Source organism: Schistocerca gregaria, chromosome 1 (genome assembly GCF_023897955.1).
Source record: "Schistocerca gregaria isolate iqSchGreg1 chromosome 1, iqSchGreg1.2, whole genome shotgun sequence".
NCBI classification, from domain to species: Eukaryota; Metazoa; Arthropoda; class Insecta; order Orthoptera; family Acrididae; genus Schistocerca; species Schistocerca gregaria.
In genome coordinates, this window is record NC_064920.1 from 1,196,505,543 (window position 1) to 1,196,522,325 (window position 16,783).

Sequence of the window (16,783 nt, forward strand, 5' to 3'; positions counted from 1 at the left end):
CAGGCCGAGACTCGAACTCGGGACCTTTGCCTTTCGCGGGCAAGTGCTCTATCATATGAGCTACCCAAGCACGACTCACGCCCCGTCCTCACAGCTTTACTTCTGCTAGTATCTCGTCTCCTACCTTCCAAATTTCTCAGAAGCTGTTCTGCGAACCTGCGTGAGTCGTGCTTGGGTAGCTCAGATGGTAGAGGACTTGCCCGCTGCAGAGTGAAAACCTCATTCTGGAAACATTCCCCAGGCTGTGGCTAAGCCATGTCTCCGCAATATCCTTTCTTTCAGGAGTGCTAGTTCCGCGGTTCGCAGAAGAGCTTCTGTGAAGTTTGGAAGATAGGAGACGAGATACTGGCAGAAGTAAGCTGTGAGGACAGGGGGTGAGTCGTGCTTGGGTAGCTGAGATGGTAGAGCACCTGCTCGCGAAAGGCAAAGGTCCCGAGTTCGAGTCTCGACCCGGCACACAGTTTTAACCTGCCAGGAAGTTTCATATCAGCGCAGACTCCGCTGCAGAGTGAAAATCTCATTACAATATATGTGTTTGCTAGCTTGAGTCTACTAGTGGCATTGCAATTAATCTCCTTCTCGTGCCTTTGCCACGTGTCGGCGTAGGGTCGGCATGGTTATGAAGAAATTTGGCATGGTTAGTTTAAAGGGTGACCGGACGTCCTTCATGTCCTAACAACAAATGATCTACCCCATACAGTAGACACTGTCAAGCCATTTACGAGGGGACTTCAAAAATTAAGTTACACATTATGGCTGTCCAAGTAATTTTTATTGGATGCTCCCCTACACCTCAAAGCGACACAGATGCGGGACACAATTTTTCAACATAGTCACAAGATCTATGCAGACAACAGACGGAAAGTTCTCGCAATTATTCAGCTCCTCGATGACTGGACTCCGCTCATTGGTCGCAGAGCCATTGGAGAACTGCTGTGAGGGAGCCCTCAGCGTTGGAAAATCTCTTTCCTTTTAGATGTTCTTTCGACTCGTCGAAAGCATGGAAATCGCACGATGCGAGGTCTAACTTACCGGTCAGCATCACCCAAGTCTGTGCGGCGTTGGTCAAATTGTCCGAACTATCCATTATAATTGGACGCGACGATGCATTTGGCCAACAAACCGCCAAAATTTCACGGTGAATCTGGATGGCCGGCCGGCGTGGCCGAGCGGTTCTAGGCGCTACAGTCTGGAACCGTGCGACCGCTACGGTCGCAGGTTCGAATCCTGCCTCAGGCATGGAGTAGTTCTAAGTTTTAGGGGATTGATTACCTCAGAAGTTAAATCCCATAGTACTCAGAGCCATTTGAACCATTTTGAATCTGGGTGTAGTTTACACTTCTCACAGACGTACTTCAACTCTTGAGACTTTTCCGGTTGCCGCTGCATTTGATTCCCACACTGTGTTGCACCTGTTACCCATACGCAGCACAATTGTGTCTACAGGAGACCCAGAACATGAACTCTCTTCTGACAATAGGCCGCACTTGTTGAGCTATGGTCTTAGCGAGGAACGACATGTGTACTACTGTTCGATTACAGCATTGCCTATGAGTCACTCGAAACGGAAACAACCGTGAAATACAGGGTGTATCAAAAACAACCACCAGAGTTCGCACTCCTATGTTTCTGAAACTAATAACCATACGCAATGAATTTTGTTTCTTTGGTGGACGGCAAACTCGAAGAGATTTTTCATACCTTTTCATAGGTGTTCAATACGCCCCCTTGATATGCACGGCACTGTCAATGCGGTATTCAGATTGTTCCCACACTGCAGCGAGCATGTCTTGAGCTACAGTTTTCACAGCCGCTGTTATGCGATGTCTCGATCCATTCATTGTTGTTGGTACCTGAAGCACATAAACAGAGTCTTTTATACACCCCCACAAGAACTGACTACAGTCAGGTCTGGTGACCTTGGAGGCCAGTAACCTAAGACTGAATCGTTTGGTCCAGTGCGTCCGATCCATCGTCCAGTAATCCATTGATTTGGAAATTGCCGCACTTCCAGATGCCAGTGTGACGGTGCCCCAAGCTATTGGTAAATGAAGTCGTTCGAACCAGTCTCCAAATGTGGGAGAAGAGAGTTCTCAATCATACCGAGGTATGTGCTTTCCGTAAACAGTGTTCTCGGTAAAGAAAGATGGACCACATACCTTTTCCCCTCGCCACTGGACACTAAGCGTGAAAGGAAACTGTCATCCTCCATCTCGCCATGGAGGAAATTACGGAACTCCCACGTTGTTGTCTGTTACCTTCACGAAGAGCTTGCAGTTGCTCAATTTTGTATGGTTTCGTGTGTAAACATCGACGCAGCACACGCCAGACGGACATCGGGGGCATGTTGATCTGTCGAGCTGCACGACGAACACATTTCTGCGGACTCCTTGTGTAACTATGGCGGATGCGTTCGACGTCTGTGCCAGACACTCGGGGACAGCCCGCCGATTTGCCTATACGCGAACAAACTGTTTCTCGGAATTGTTCGTGCCATCGTCTAATGCTCTGTCCTGTAGCAGGACCCACACAATACCGAGTACGAAAGTTACGCTGGACAGTTATTACTGACCCGCACTGCGAAATACATAACACAAAACGCTTTCTGTGTTCCCGATACCCTTTTTTAGTAGAACTGCAGTGGGCGTACACTGCTGCTACGTAGCGGGAACCATGTAAAATTCGAGGGTTTGCTCTTTCCAACAGTTCGTTGTTCACACACATATCTAAACTAACATAAGCGACAGCCTGATGGGTGGCGAAAAGTGACGGACACGAATAGCTGAAGACTACACATATTTGCAGCTTAAAGTATTTCCCAATCTTAAGGCAGTACTTCAGCCTCTTACTAACAAACATTACAGACGCAGTATCTAACACTACTGTTTGCACTCTACATCTACATGGGTAATCTGCAAATCACATTTAAGTGCCTGGCACAGGGTTCATCGAATCGCCTTCACAATAATTCTACACTCCTGGAAATGGAAAAAAAAAACACATTGACACCGGTGTGTCAGACCCACCATACTTGCTCCGGACACTGCGAGAGGGCTGTACAAGCAATGATCACACGCACGGCACAGCGGACACACCAGGAACCGCGGTGTTGGCCGTCGAATGGCGCTATCTGCGCAGCATTTGTGCACCGCCACCGTCAGTGTCAGCCAGTTTGCCGTGGCATACGGAGCTCCATCGCAGTCTTTAACACTGGTAGCATGCCGCGACAGCGTGGACGTGAACTGTATGTGCAGTTGACGGACTTTGAGCGAGGGCGTATAGTGGGCATGCGGGAGGCCGGGTGGACGTACCGCCGAATTGCTCAACACGTGGGGAGTGAGGTCTCCATAGTACATCGATGTTGTCGCCAGTGGTCGGCGGAAGGTGCACGTGCCCGTCGACCTGGGACCGGACCGCAGCGACTCACGGATGCACGCCAAGACCGTAGGATCCTACGCAGTGCCGTAAGGGACCGCACCGCCACTTCCCAGCAAATTAGGGACACTGTTGCTCCTGGGGTATCGGCGAGGACCATTCGCAACCGTCTCCATGAAGCTGTGCTACGGTCCCGCACACCGTTAGGCCGTCTTCCGCTCACGCCCCAACATCGTGCAGCCCGTCTCCAGTGGTGTCGCGACAGGCGTGAATTGAGGGACGAATGGAGACGTGTCGTCTTCAGTGATGAGAGTCACTTCTGCCTTGGTGCCAATGATGGTCGTATTCGTGTTTGGCGCCGTGCAGGTGAGCGCCACAATCAGGACTGCATACGACCGAGGCACACACGACCAACACCCGGCATCATGGTGTGGGGAGCGATCTCCTACACTGGCCGTACACCTCTGGTGATCGTCGAGGGGACACTGAATAGTGCACGGTACATCCAAATCGTCATCGAACCCATCGTTCTACCATTCCTAGACCAGCAAGGGAACTTGCTGTTCCAACAGGACAATGCACGTCCGCATGTATCCCGTGCCACCCAACGTGCTCTAGAAGGTGTAAGTCAACTACCCTGGCCACCAAGATCTCCGGATCTCTCCCCCATTGAGCATGTTTGGGACTGGATGAAGCGTCGTCTCACGCGGTCTGCACGTCCAGCACGAACGCTGGTCCAACTGAGGCGCCAGGTGGAACTGGCATGGCAAGCCATTCCACAGGACTACATCCAGCATCTCTACGATCGTCTCCATGGGAGAATAGCAGCCTGCATTGCTGCGAAAGGTTGATATACACTGTACTAGTGCCGACATTGTGCATGCTCTGTTGCCTGTGTCTATGTGCCTGTGGTTCTGTCAGTGTGATCATGTGATGTATCTGACCCCAGGAATGTGTCAATAAAGTTTCCCCTTCCTGGGACAATGAATTCACGGTGTTCTTATTTCTATTTCCAGGAGTCTATATTATTCCACTCTCGAAAAGCGCGCGGTAAAAAAGAACTTCTGTATGTTCCCGTGTGAGCTCTGATTTCCCTTATTTTATTATGGTGATCGTTTCTCCCTATGTAGATCGGCATCAACAAAATATGTTCGAGTTCGGAGGAGAAAGTTGGTGATCGAAGGTTGGTGAAAAGATTCCACCGCACAAAAACGCCACTATTTTAATGGCGTCCGTACCAAATCCTGTATCATGTGAGTGACACTGTCTCCCCTGTTTTGCGATAACACAAAACGTGCTGCTTTTTTTTTTTGAACTCCGTTGATCCTGTCTGGTAAGGATCCCACACCGTGTAGCAGTACTCTACAAGAGGACGTGTAAGCGTATTGTAAGCAGTCTCTTTTGTACATCTTGTAACACCATAGCTCTAATGCTGTACTGATTTATTTTGCTTTTGTTTCATTTAATGTTACATCACTGAGCTTCTGTAAATGTGTTTGTTTGAATCGATAACATAAAATTGTATACTCATTTCTTTGTAAGAACTTCGATGTCATGATATGATTTTATGCAATGTAGTGTATCTGTCATTTAAATTCTTTGTCCCATTTGGATGGAACAAAACTTACTGTATATAATTGTAATCTGTGTGAATAATTTTTTGAAGAAATGTCAATGTGTGCAAATGTTCTGTTTTATGTAATGCATTTGGTTGCTGTTATGTAAACTGCTGATCCTCACTTAGGGTTCTTAGTTAGTTTGTATGTAAAAGGTGTAGTGGTTCCCCTCGGGAACGGAACTGTGTAGCGCGCACAAATTGTGGTTGGCATAGGTAGAAAAGGTGGAACAAGAGTCAGTCGGGGGCGAGCCACCAGTCGGGGACGCGCTACCAAATTGTGCACTGCCATGTAAATGTTGCAAACGGTGCTGGTTCCGAGACAGGTTTTTTTCTGCTACTTTCCAATGCCTCGGATGGATGGATAAATAGCTGGAACTATTCTGGAATTTGCATCTATCATCGCCACCAAAAAAGGTCAGAGTCCAGCAATTGTACCTGCAATTCCACCTACCGACATGCAATCGCCACCACATTGCGCAATCACTGTAATGGAGCACTATAGCAATGTACAGTGAAGGGTCAGCTAAATGGATGTGCTAGTGTGCTCAAATAAGGTAATTTATAACTGAGTTTATGTACCTACCTCGATTTTTCTCCTTATCATAACACCTCTCAGGTTCCTCTCCGTTTGAACTAAAGTGATTTCCGAGTGTCCCTACTGAAAGAACATTACAGACCAGTGTTTTTGCTAATTAATGCCTCTTGAACATAGTAAAAAAAGTTAATGAAAGTAATTTTCCTAATAAAACTGCTTATTAATGTGTTGTTGCCAACTTCAAATTAAAAGTTCTGAAGACTGAGGCTTATAAAGTTTTCCTTAGTAAATGATCACATTACTGCCTGTTGTAAATCGCAGAAGGTGAGTCAGTATCTTACATATATGTTAATTTTGTGTCTCAATGTACTAAAAGTGGAAAACTGCAGTGTGAAACGTTATATACTCAAGTTTGCTAAGTGTTTGTCTCTCCTGTGTATTAAAAGTGCTTATTAATAATATAATAGGATCCACAGTTTGTCTATTGGGTTAATGCTCGGTAACAAGTAACGGAAAGACCACTAATTAAGAAAACCATAATTTCTTTAGTCAAATGATAGTGAGGAGCAATCTTTAAGTGGATTCAAATTAACTTTCTTTTTAAATAGTAACGTATTTAACTGAGAGAGACTTAACCTATATCCAATTAATGATTCTGCAGTTAATAGTAATAATAACGTTATAAAGACCATTCAGTTTGTGTAAGCCCTGAAAGTAATAGTGTGTTTCAGTATCTGTTATAATTTTGCAAATAGTTTGTGCTGCTTTAACTGATAGTTTCAATCTTACCGTACACATATGTATGTGTCAAGAGTTCACTGCACTCGCGTGTGACAAAGTATAGGTTGTGTTTATCCATTCAAGTTACTAATAAGTATTTTCTTGAACGAGAATGTTAATCATTCTCTTGCCTAGTTAGGCTGGCGACCGTTTTCTTTATCCGTTGAACACTGCAGATAGGCAAAATTTTGTTTGTTACTGTTCAAATATTTCCGTAATTCTGACTTTCACTTCCGATAAGCCACCTCCGTTAGGTACAACACGGTCAACACAACAAAATTCCTCTCAGAGGGTAACACTGCTCTGTTGCGCTATACCATAATTGCTTTAGTAAGATTGTTTTATTTCACAACCTGCTTTAAGGTTATGGTATAGCAGTAGCAGACAGACGTGTTATAATCTGTTGCATTTTTATACCTGTTCTGCCAATAAAACGCAGTCTTTGGTTTGATTCCCCCCACAATATTTTCTCTGTGTTCTTTCAATTTAAGTTGTTCGCAACTGTAATTGGTAGCTATTAGTTGAATTTACGGTCTTCAGATTTGACTGATTTATCGTGTAACCGAAGTTTAACGGATTCCTGTAAACACTCACGTGGGTGACCTCACACTTCTCATTATTTAGGGTCCATTGCCAATTTTCCAACATACAAATCTCTTTTCTAAATCGTTTTCCAGCTTCTTTTTATTGTGATGATGAATTTACTAGACGATAAACGACAGCATCATCTGCAAACAATTTAAGACGGTTGATCTGAATGTGTTCTAAAGTATTTTATATATGTAAGGAACAACAGAGGGTCTATAACTCTACCTTCAGGAACGCCAGAAATCGCTTCTGTTTTACTCAATGACTTTCCGTCAACTACTACGACCTGTGACCGCTCTCGCAGGAAATCACGAATTCAGTCGTTTAACTGAGACTATATTCCATAAGCACTTTGCGAGTTTCTCTGCTGTCAGATGTGTTATAACAGAGTGTTTAGACTTTTATTTAAAAAACTCAAAATAGCAATTTTCCTGTGATGAGTTCGAATGTGAGCAAAAAAAAAAGATATGTTCTATTGAATAGCAGTTCCAATTGAGTACTTTTTTTCTTTACTATACGAGCGGTGTCGGCCATTCTCAAGTGTTCACAGCTGACTTAAGAAGATATAAGTGGTGTCTTAAAACAAGGCACTAGCAGATACACGTCGCGAAATTCTGAACGATATCACGTAACTACTGGCCACAACTAAAGTATATGCAAACCAACTTTTGTCAGTTGCACCGCTCAGGATAGATCGGTGGGTGGTGAGCTGCATTACAGTTGTAAGGCCGAAATGCAGTAACAGAAGGAGCCAGCAGAAGGCGGGAAATTCGCACTTATACAGCAGCACTTGGTACCAACAAAGCCTGCAAAGTATGTTGCAAAACAAAATGATGATACAGACATAAAGAGAAATTGATACGATAGTTGAACACCGTAGACATGAATGTACTGCGCTTACATGTTAAAAATGAACATAATCCCGTAATATATAAAGTACAGCAGACGACACTAGGTAATCAATGAGGTAGAAACCAGCACGGCAAGTTGGCACTATGAATGGCACACGAGCAGTAAAACGTGATCACCTAGGACGGAGATCATTTACATCAAAATACATTCAACATATTTTGAAAGGCGTGTGCAAGAAAGAATATACTCAACTACAATAGAAAGAATCCTAGCGAAAATTTTTAATATGTAGGGTTGCCATCCGTCCCGACACATCGGGACAGTCACCGTTATGGACCTTCTTGTCCCGAGAAGACCCAATTTTGTCCCGATTTTGCAAAATACTGTTACTATCTTGGCTCAAGTACTAAAGTAACGCCATCTGTTGGCGCAACATGTAACTGCAATCTCAGTTTTATTTACGTCAACAGGTGTATGTTGACAAGAAGTTACTTTTTACGGCATAGGCAACGACGCTTCGAAACACAAGGCTGAAAAGATGTTTCCGTTACTTTTTTAATACCTTATTGAAACTGACTGAATCCAGCACAAGCTGTTGAAGTTTGATTCGCTGAATAACAAAACATCGGAGACAATTGCAAGATTTTTCTAGACACTGCAAATCCTATTAGATAAACTAATCGCTTTTTGTGAAGAGAGTACCAACGCCAACTTCGGAGAGCTTCATCGACGCGGCCAGCGGAACGTGTTTCACCAAGTTAAAGAAGAACGAGCAAAAACTAGAAAAAAATGTAGAAGGAATTGGATGCCATGCCCTGCACGTATTCTCCACGATACTATACCAAGCGGTGCTGGAGTCGTAACTCTCGACATGGAAATAATCGTCATTAATATATTTAATTATTTTTAAATACACACCGTAAGGACAGAGAAGCTGAATGAGTTCTGCCTATACATTGATGTCAATCATCAGACACTTCTATCTCGTTCAAAAACAAGATGGCTGTGTCAATGCCCGCAGTTGAGAAAATACTAAAGCTTTGGATTCCATTAAAACAATTTTTGATGCCGAGGACACGCCATCTAAAATAATTCCAGATTTTTTCAGACGTCCAGTTAGTTTTCTTCATGTTTCTGCATTCAAAATTGGCTCTGTTTGAAAAAATATATGTATATATAAAGAGTGGAGGGAATAAAGTCTCGATAACTGAAATAAAAAATATATCAATAGACACTCAAAGATGTGTGGAATGAAGGTAAGACTGTCAAATTTATTGGCACGCAAATCAAAATGAATTTGAACAAATTAAAGAATGAGAACTCTAACCAAGAAAATAATAATTAATTTAATCTGAAATTTGAGGAAGAGACTGGCTTTCTATACCACAGCATCTGAGTACTCAGAGAAATGGGCTATTTCTTGTATTAAATATCAAGGATTTGATTGGATAAAGCTGTCTAAAACCCAACATCGGGTGGTGATTGAAAAACCTGTTAAATACCTGACTAAAAATGCTGTGAAGACTTCAGGCAACAATTGTTTTCGGGAATATATTTACTGGTATCTGAAGAACTTTTTAGAAACAAAGCGTGACTCGGAAGAATGTTGAGCCTGCACACTCCGTGGAGGAAAGTTGTAATCCATCCTTCCGTCAGACCAGCAGCTCTCATATGCTGTGACAGAATCTTGTTGAGCGGTGCGGTGCGGGAGTACCCGTTACGTTTTCGCCGCTAACTGACGTAGTTGTAACTTTCGCCACTAGGTGGCAGCAGCTCTCACAACGTCGGCAGATAAGCGCGCTCACGCCAGAGACGCCACGCTGTCTGCGAACGCCTCGGTTGGCGCGTTGGATTGGGTAGTACGAATAAGAATCAAATCAAGCCTACGAGAAAAATGCGAAAAGGGTGTCTCCATTCTTTTGTTGCAAGGACGCATTTAACGCCGAAGACCGAGTTATGTTCCAACACAAACAAACCGGACTTTGTACATCCAACAACACGAAGTTACATTTAAACTGACTTGCTGAATAGTAAACGTTGTGAAACCACTACTGTAATACAGGTTAGTCTGTAGTGCAGCAATGGCTTAAGAGCACATACATTAGAGTCAGGAAGGTTTTGAAACACAGGCAGCGACTACCTTTTCGTAGGCAGGAGTGAAAACAACTACTGTGCTCAATTTTGCAAAGATTGTTGCATAAATGCTTGCCAATTTTTTTACACTGCACAGGATTATGTAATCTGAGATATATGCATGGACTCATCACTTGATAACTGGCCAGTATTGATTTGAATACCACACAAGAGGTCACTATCAGCAGAAATAATGTCCACAGAGGAGATATAAACTAAGACTATAAAAACAATGTACATGCATGCGAACATTTAAAGAACTATAAATTATAAACTGAATAAGTTAAAGAACAGCCTCATTACAGACGTAAGGTGGATGAAAATGAGAATTGCGACGAAATTTACTGCAGTGCACTAACATACATGTAAGGTAATAGTAAATGGTAGGCTAATCGTTTTTGGACCTGTTTACAGAGTGAGTGGGACTAGATTAACCAAGCAAATTTGTAGTATGCTTAGGAAAACAAGTTAACAATAACTGTATGACAGAAGTCGAAGAACGATGAGGATGGAATGGGTCTCTTAAGAACGCTTTTCCGGAAGAGCGTTACACCATTCTCAAGAAAATTTCGTTCACTGAAATGAAAATATTTGACACTGGCTAGGACAATAACGCTGTTGCTTGAAAGCCAGAGTTACGTGTGCATCCTGCATCATCGGAGATGTACCAGACTTCCACTGCCAGGTAGCCGTGCACGCTACGTGTGTTCGTGTTCTCTCTCTCTCTCTCTCTCTCTCTCTCTCTCTCTCTCTCTCTCTCCCTGGCAGAACCTTTTCTCTGTGCCGGATGAATAAGCATTTTGCCGACTTAGACGTCCAGACGAGAGAATTGCGTTTTCGTTCTGGACTAGCACAGTTGCCTTTGGGCGCGTAATCGGCCCGCACCTTGGAGGCTAAAAATAGCCCGCGACCTGCGGCGGCTCTCTTAATGCATACTGAGCAGCTGCCCGTAATTCCGGACATAATTTTCGCCATTAGTTGCTCGCGAGGCTGCGAGGAAGAGGCTTACGCATGGCGCTCTTGGGCCATCAGTCTGGGTGGACAGCTTTACGGCAGGAGCACCTGGCCTGAGGGCACGAGCCTGTCCCATAGATCCTGCCAACTGGCTCCTCATCCAACTCGATTTATAAACCGGGCTTCGGCAATGCCTCTGCTGTCTATTAGGCGACCTTCAATGGCTCTGCGTCCAACAAACAAGTTACAAGTTTTGAACGCAGGAACACGTCTGCCCATACTTTCCGTCAGCAAATAAATTAAATACGACACTTCCGAGAATGTCCAGGCCCCTAACTGCACGCTGATCTGATCTTTTTGCGTATTCGCGTGCCAGCTTCCATGTTGTTGTTGTTGTTGTTGTGGTGGTGGTGGTGGTCTTCAGTCCTGAGACTGGTTTGATGCAGCTCTCCATGCTGCTCTATCCTGCGCAAGCTTCTTCATCTCCCAGTACCTACTGCAGCCTACATCCTTCTGAATCTGCTTAGTGCATTCAACTCTTGGTCTCCCTCTACGATTTTTACCCTCCACGCTGCCCTCCAATGCTAAATTTGTGTTCCCTTGATGCCTCAGAACATGTCCTACCAACCGATCCCTTCTTCTGGTCAAGTTGTGCCACAAACTCCTCTTCTCCCCACTTCTATTCAGTAACTCCTCATTAGTTATGTGATCTACCCATCTAATCTTCAGCATTCTTCTGTAGCACCACATTTCGAAAGCTTCTATTCTCTTCTTGTCTAAACTATTTATCGTCCATGTTTCACTTCCATACATACATCCAGCTCCCATAATTATTCGAAATATGTTATTAGATTTTTCACAGAACATTTTCACTAACACCACATTTGGAAACTACCAACTGAAACTAGCTACAGGGTTGTCCAACGGAGTGAGATCCACGCTGTAAAAAAAGTACCACCCTATTTGCGGTAATAGCACTGTGGTCTCGCAACACTATTCGGCAGCAATGAATCTAGGGCTGAACCGAAGTTTGTGTTGCTTCACTACGACTGAACCGAGAGCACGCCAGGAATATCGATCACTCCCACCTTCCCTGGACATGAATGAAGGTCAAGGGGCACCACATTAGCTATAATAAAGACAACTGCAAATTTTTATAAACAGATAAATGTCGAAAACTTAGTCCAGATACATATGACAGCTGTTAAGTAATTCACACTAGAAGCGATAATGAAGAAACCGTTTTACCGACAAGATTCGTAACACACATTATGCAGGTCATACAATTTATCGAGTAACGTATGTACGTCGCCGCATCGGCTTTGAAATCTATGTCTGTAATGTGATTTTCTTTTCTATCGTTTACAACACTCATATGACAACGTCGAACGGACGTACTTCCATACCACGAAGCCCTTTATCTTCATTTTAACAGCGCGTTGCTACAGCTGCCATCTCTGAGAAAGGTCCAGCTGCGCTACACTCTCCTCCTCCGTCCGCATTAATAATCCAGCAGCAGCAGCAAATCGTATATTTATCCGTTAAATTCACATATAAATAAAATTACAATTTCAGCTCCTTCAATCACCTTCATATATATAACTTCATCTCACTGCTTGCATCTCCCATGTGGTCTAGTGGCTAGGATAGCTGGCTTTCACCCAGCAGGCCCGGGTTCGATTCCCGGCATGGGAAATTATTTTAATTTATCACAACGACGAGACTTTGTCTTTAGATGCGTTTTATAACTGTATTTGAACAGATCTCAAAGTTTTTGTCACTTCTTCTATCTGTTGCTCACATGAGCGATGACGATGTTTGATTTGTTAGCCGACATGTAAGACGGCTCTGCTTCGGTGGCTGCCATCTTCGCTTATCATATGCGTGAAGCGTTCTCCCCGATTCTGTGACACTGCGAACCGGGCTACTGTTCTTAGACACTTTGGTCGTCTTCCGTCAATGTCTTGCGCGGTTAGAAAGGAAGGAATTTTTGTGGTACCAGAAGTATCCTACACCATAAGGTGGTTTAAGTACTGCATAGTATTTATTATTTAGATAGCCTTACGACTGGCCGGGCTACAGCGCAGAAATAAAGGAATTCTGCACGCCAGATATTAAGTCTACTTTTAGGATGGAGGTGATCTACTAGCGCCGGTTTTACTTCTAAAAGTAAACAACCCGATGTACAGCTCAGAAGCCTGACGGCGTTGTGCTCATAAATCCATGCACCAGCGATGTTACAGCCACTGTCCAAGTTACAGTAATTGTTGCACATTATGATCACGACGGCCTCCCTGACCACAGAATAGCGGTACTTCGCTAAATCAGACAATATTTATGTCCCCGTCAACATAATTTGTACTCGTCTGTGCGGCTGTGGCAGCAACCGCCGATTTTTCCAAATCTCGATTTCGAAGTGCAGTTACTGTTTTGCAAATCGTGCGAGCTGATCGTTGCTATCGTCTTTGTAACTGATACGGATAACGCAATTTGGCCAATCATATGACGACATAGCAGCCACGCTAGTAAGTTGGCCCTGAGTAGCTAACTAGTTATTTGTGTGTTCAGTGAACCACATTTGCAACAACTCGCTTTGATGTGAAATGTGTGTAAATGTTTTACAAATATACATTTTCTGTTTGAAAAAATCGCTACATGTAGACAAATAACACAGCGTCATTCTTTCTTTAATCTTAATTTAAAATACAATTCAATAAAAGTAGTCCAGCCACATACACACTTTAGTTGGTCAGGAGTCATCAATGGAATGGAAGGACTTGTGAAGCAGAAATGATTTCAGTTTATTAAAATATTTTCATTATCTGCCAGCACCTTCAATTCACCAGGGAGATGGTTAATATATTTTTGTGGCCGAGTATTTTATACCTTTGTGTACACATTGGTGGATTGTGGAGGATATTTTTGCTCCTCATGTGGTGATTATTAACGTTATTACTATTTTGAAATTGTGATTAGTTCTTCACAGGGAAGTTATATGGTGAAGCTACTTCTAATGCACCTTCTTTTTCGAACAATTGCCTGCCTGTGGTTGAAGAACAGACATCAGATACCTTGACAACACGCTTCTGTGTAAATAAATAGGTTGTGATGTTCACCCACTATAGCCCTAGAACCCGCGATTGTGTACTGTGTTCTTTGAAATCTTTTTTTATTATTCTCACTAAGCAGTTTTCGAGCCTCTTCAGGCTCATTTTCACATGGGGCACGTGGGTGTTACACATTTGTTTACGCATCCTGATGCTGAGTGCGCCCTTAATACCAGTATGGGCGAACTTGTAGCTATTACTGCTGCATGTTACACGTATTATACAAGGCGAACACTAATAAAACCGACAAACTGCAGGGACGGATTCCTGACTGAAAATGGAGGAAAGTCCGGAAACGGACGGTGAGCGTGCATGACAACAAATCGTCGCGGAACACAGTAGAGAGCTGCATCGCGTCCACATCACAACAGATCTTCTAAGTGGCCTCCATGAGACGCCCACGTCACATCACGGAGTGCTGCACTCTTTCGCATGTTCCCGCCTCTCTCTCTCTCTCCAAATAGAAGCAAAGACGTCCTGAAAACGCTCTTGAAGGGTCTGGCGGTCTAGAACTTGTTTAGAATACACAACGATGATAATCCTTGCACTTGTTGTAATGCAGGATACACGTAATCGTACTACGGCTTACACCATGTTGGCAGCCACTTGCCTCGGGCTGCACTAGGGATCGTCTCTCTATTCTGTAGAAACCAATCCTTCAAATCTGGTGTCCGCACAGCCCGCCGCCTTCCTGCACGTTCGTCTGTCTGAACGGGCCCATGATGACACTAACGCCCCAAAAAGGAAGTATGCTGCCTCAATTACACAGCCTGCAACACACAAGAAAGTCAAGGCGCATGGTCAGAGGAACTTTCATTCGTCAGCGCCATCTGCCGTGTAAACGATGAATTTCTGGACACATGTTCATAGGACATTTTTTTCCACCGTTTCCAGTCGGAATCGTTCCCTGCAGTTCGCCGCTTTTATTGATGTTCATCCTGTACAAAAATCAGTTGTGAAACACTTGTTGGATGCTGCGGCCTTGTGGCTACAATCAGTATTATATGTACAGTCAAAAGTGATTGATTTGTGACCAGCAGGCAGTCATAATTAAAGCCGACAAGTGGGTAATATAAAAAGGCGAGTGGTGGGGTTATGCACACTCGCAAGCAGCAGCGTGCCACAAGACGAACCGGCTAACAGCGTCATTCTGCCGCACCTTGTAGCACACGCTTCGGGGTGCACGTAGAATATTTAGCGTTGATTTTCATGTTCGCTAAAGTATAGTGAGATTATTTAGCCGCTACAGTGTTTATTGTGGATGGCATAAGGAAACGGGAACAAGTATCAGCTTATGAGGCGGCAACAGAGGTGGCTTATGAGATGTAAATTCTACTTTACCTACACCATGCATTTCCTCACGAAGGCAGGGAATGATAGGAGGATGAGGTGACTAGGAGGGGAGGGGATGGGATGGGGGCGGGGTGGGAGGTATGGGGGCGTTCGAAACGTCTGTGACTGTCAATCTGTCCAATCTTAGATGGAACTCGCCTCTGTGGAATGAGGAATGTCAAGACACGGTATTTCTTTAATGTCACACTTGGAGAAAACATACCCGTCTACAACGAGGACAAAGCAGAGTAACGAAGCTTTAAAAACTTGAATAGTCTGCCATGATAAAAATATCGGCAGCAAATACTGCACTCGCTGGGCACCTAGGAGTTGGAGGATGGCCTCCCGGAAAAACGAGTTGGGTTTGCGATGGCGTTCCCCCAGTACGCACTGAGCTATGACCTGCGCCATTTAACAGCCTGAGGAGAGCAAGTGAACTGTAAAAACAGCGGAAACGCCTCCGCGCGGACGCTGGTAACAGCTTTCCGTCGCTGCAGTGTTGAATGTATTTCTACACCAACTTCTATAGTCTGCGCACCACGGTGAAGTGTGTGTGGTAGAGGGTCCTTTTTAGTGCACAATATACTAAGTTTTCTTCATATTTCATTCATTCACGGATAGATCTTGCAACTGATGGCTGCTTGTACACCTCTGTGCGAGCTGCTATTGGCCATTTCTGCGGGACACACCGACAGGGGGCTGAAGAATGTTTGTACATTCTGTTCTCAAAGGCAGTTCTCTAACTTTCCTATTCACGTTGTACCGTTATTAACGGTCTACTCACTGAACTGTCTGCCAGTGAACATTTTTCAACGTTCCTGTTACTGACACCAATCAAACACGCCTGTGGCGATTCGTGTCGCATTTCTTTTAATTTTCTCCATGCCCTCGACTGTTCTAGACACTTCATCAGTAGTCAGATATTTCTGTTGTGTCACTTACGCATCATACTGTCGCATCTGGCCATTAGGACACAGGTAATTACGTGGGCTATCCCAAAAAACGATAGACATCGGGGAAGACAGTCTTGCTAAAAACGTAAATAGTCAGATGCTCGTCGTCTTTGATGGCATCAGAATAGTGCTACAGCATCGAGCGCTTAAAGAGATAAGAGCGTGTTCTACCCCCTGTTCCCAGCCACGGACGAGCCTACTGCTTCTGCAGCCTACCTTCTACACGAGGTCGCTTCCGCTTCTGGACTCTTGTTGCTTTTCGCGCCAACGCTTCCCACTTACGGTACGGCAGCTGTCGGCCCGCCGACAGCGTATATACCACAATCTATCAGCTAATGCTAGCCTTAATACGGAAATGACAGACAAAACAACTTACAGCCCAAACATGAACGAGGTGCCTATACAACTGATCGAAAAAATTTCGCGTCATCCAAAAGAGTGCTTGCTTCACCTTTCGCTGGAGACTATGGATTTCTAAATACATGGAACAGTTCTGGACGGAGTCGTGATTCTTATGTTGTACACAGTAGAAAGTTACGAAAGCTGTCGGTCACTG

General features: G+C 44.2%; 1 protein-coding gene and 1 non-coding gene across 4 annotated transcripts in view; one reads left to right on the forward strand and one right to left on the reverse strand.

Moving 5' to 3' along the window:
- LOC126284647 (maternal embryonic leucine zipper kinase-like) overlaps positions 1-16,783 on the reverse strand; it is a 401,036-nt gene that overhangs the window by 56,460 nt on the left and 327,793 nt on the right. The gene's annotated exons all lie outside the window — the stretch shown is intronic.
- Positions 12,459-12,530, forward strand: Trnae-uuc (transfer RNA glutamic acid (anticodon UUC)). Its single transcript has one exon. It is a non-coding gene; the product is annotated as a tRNA-Glu (tRNA).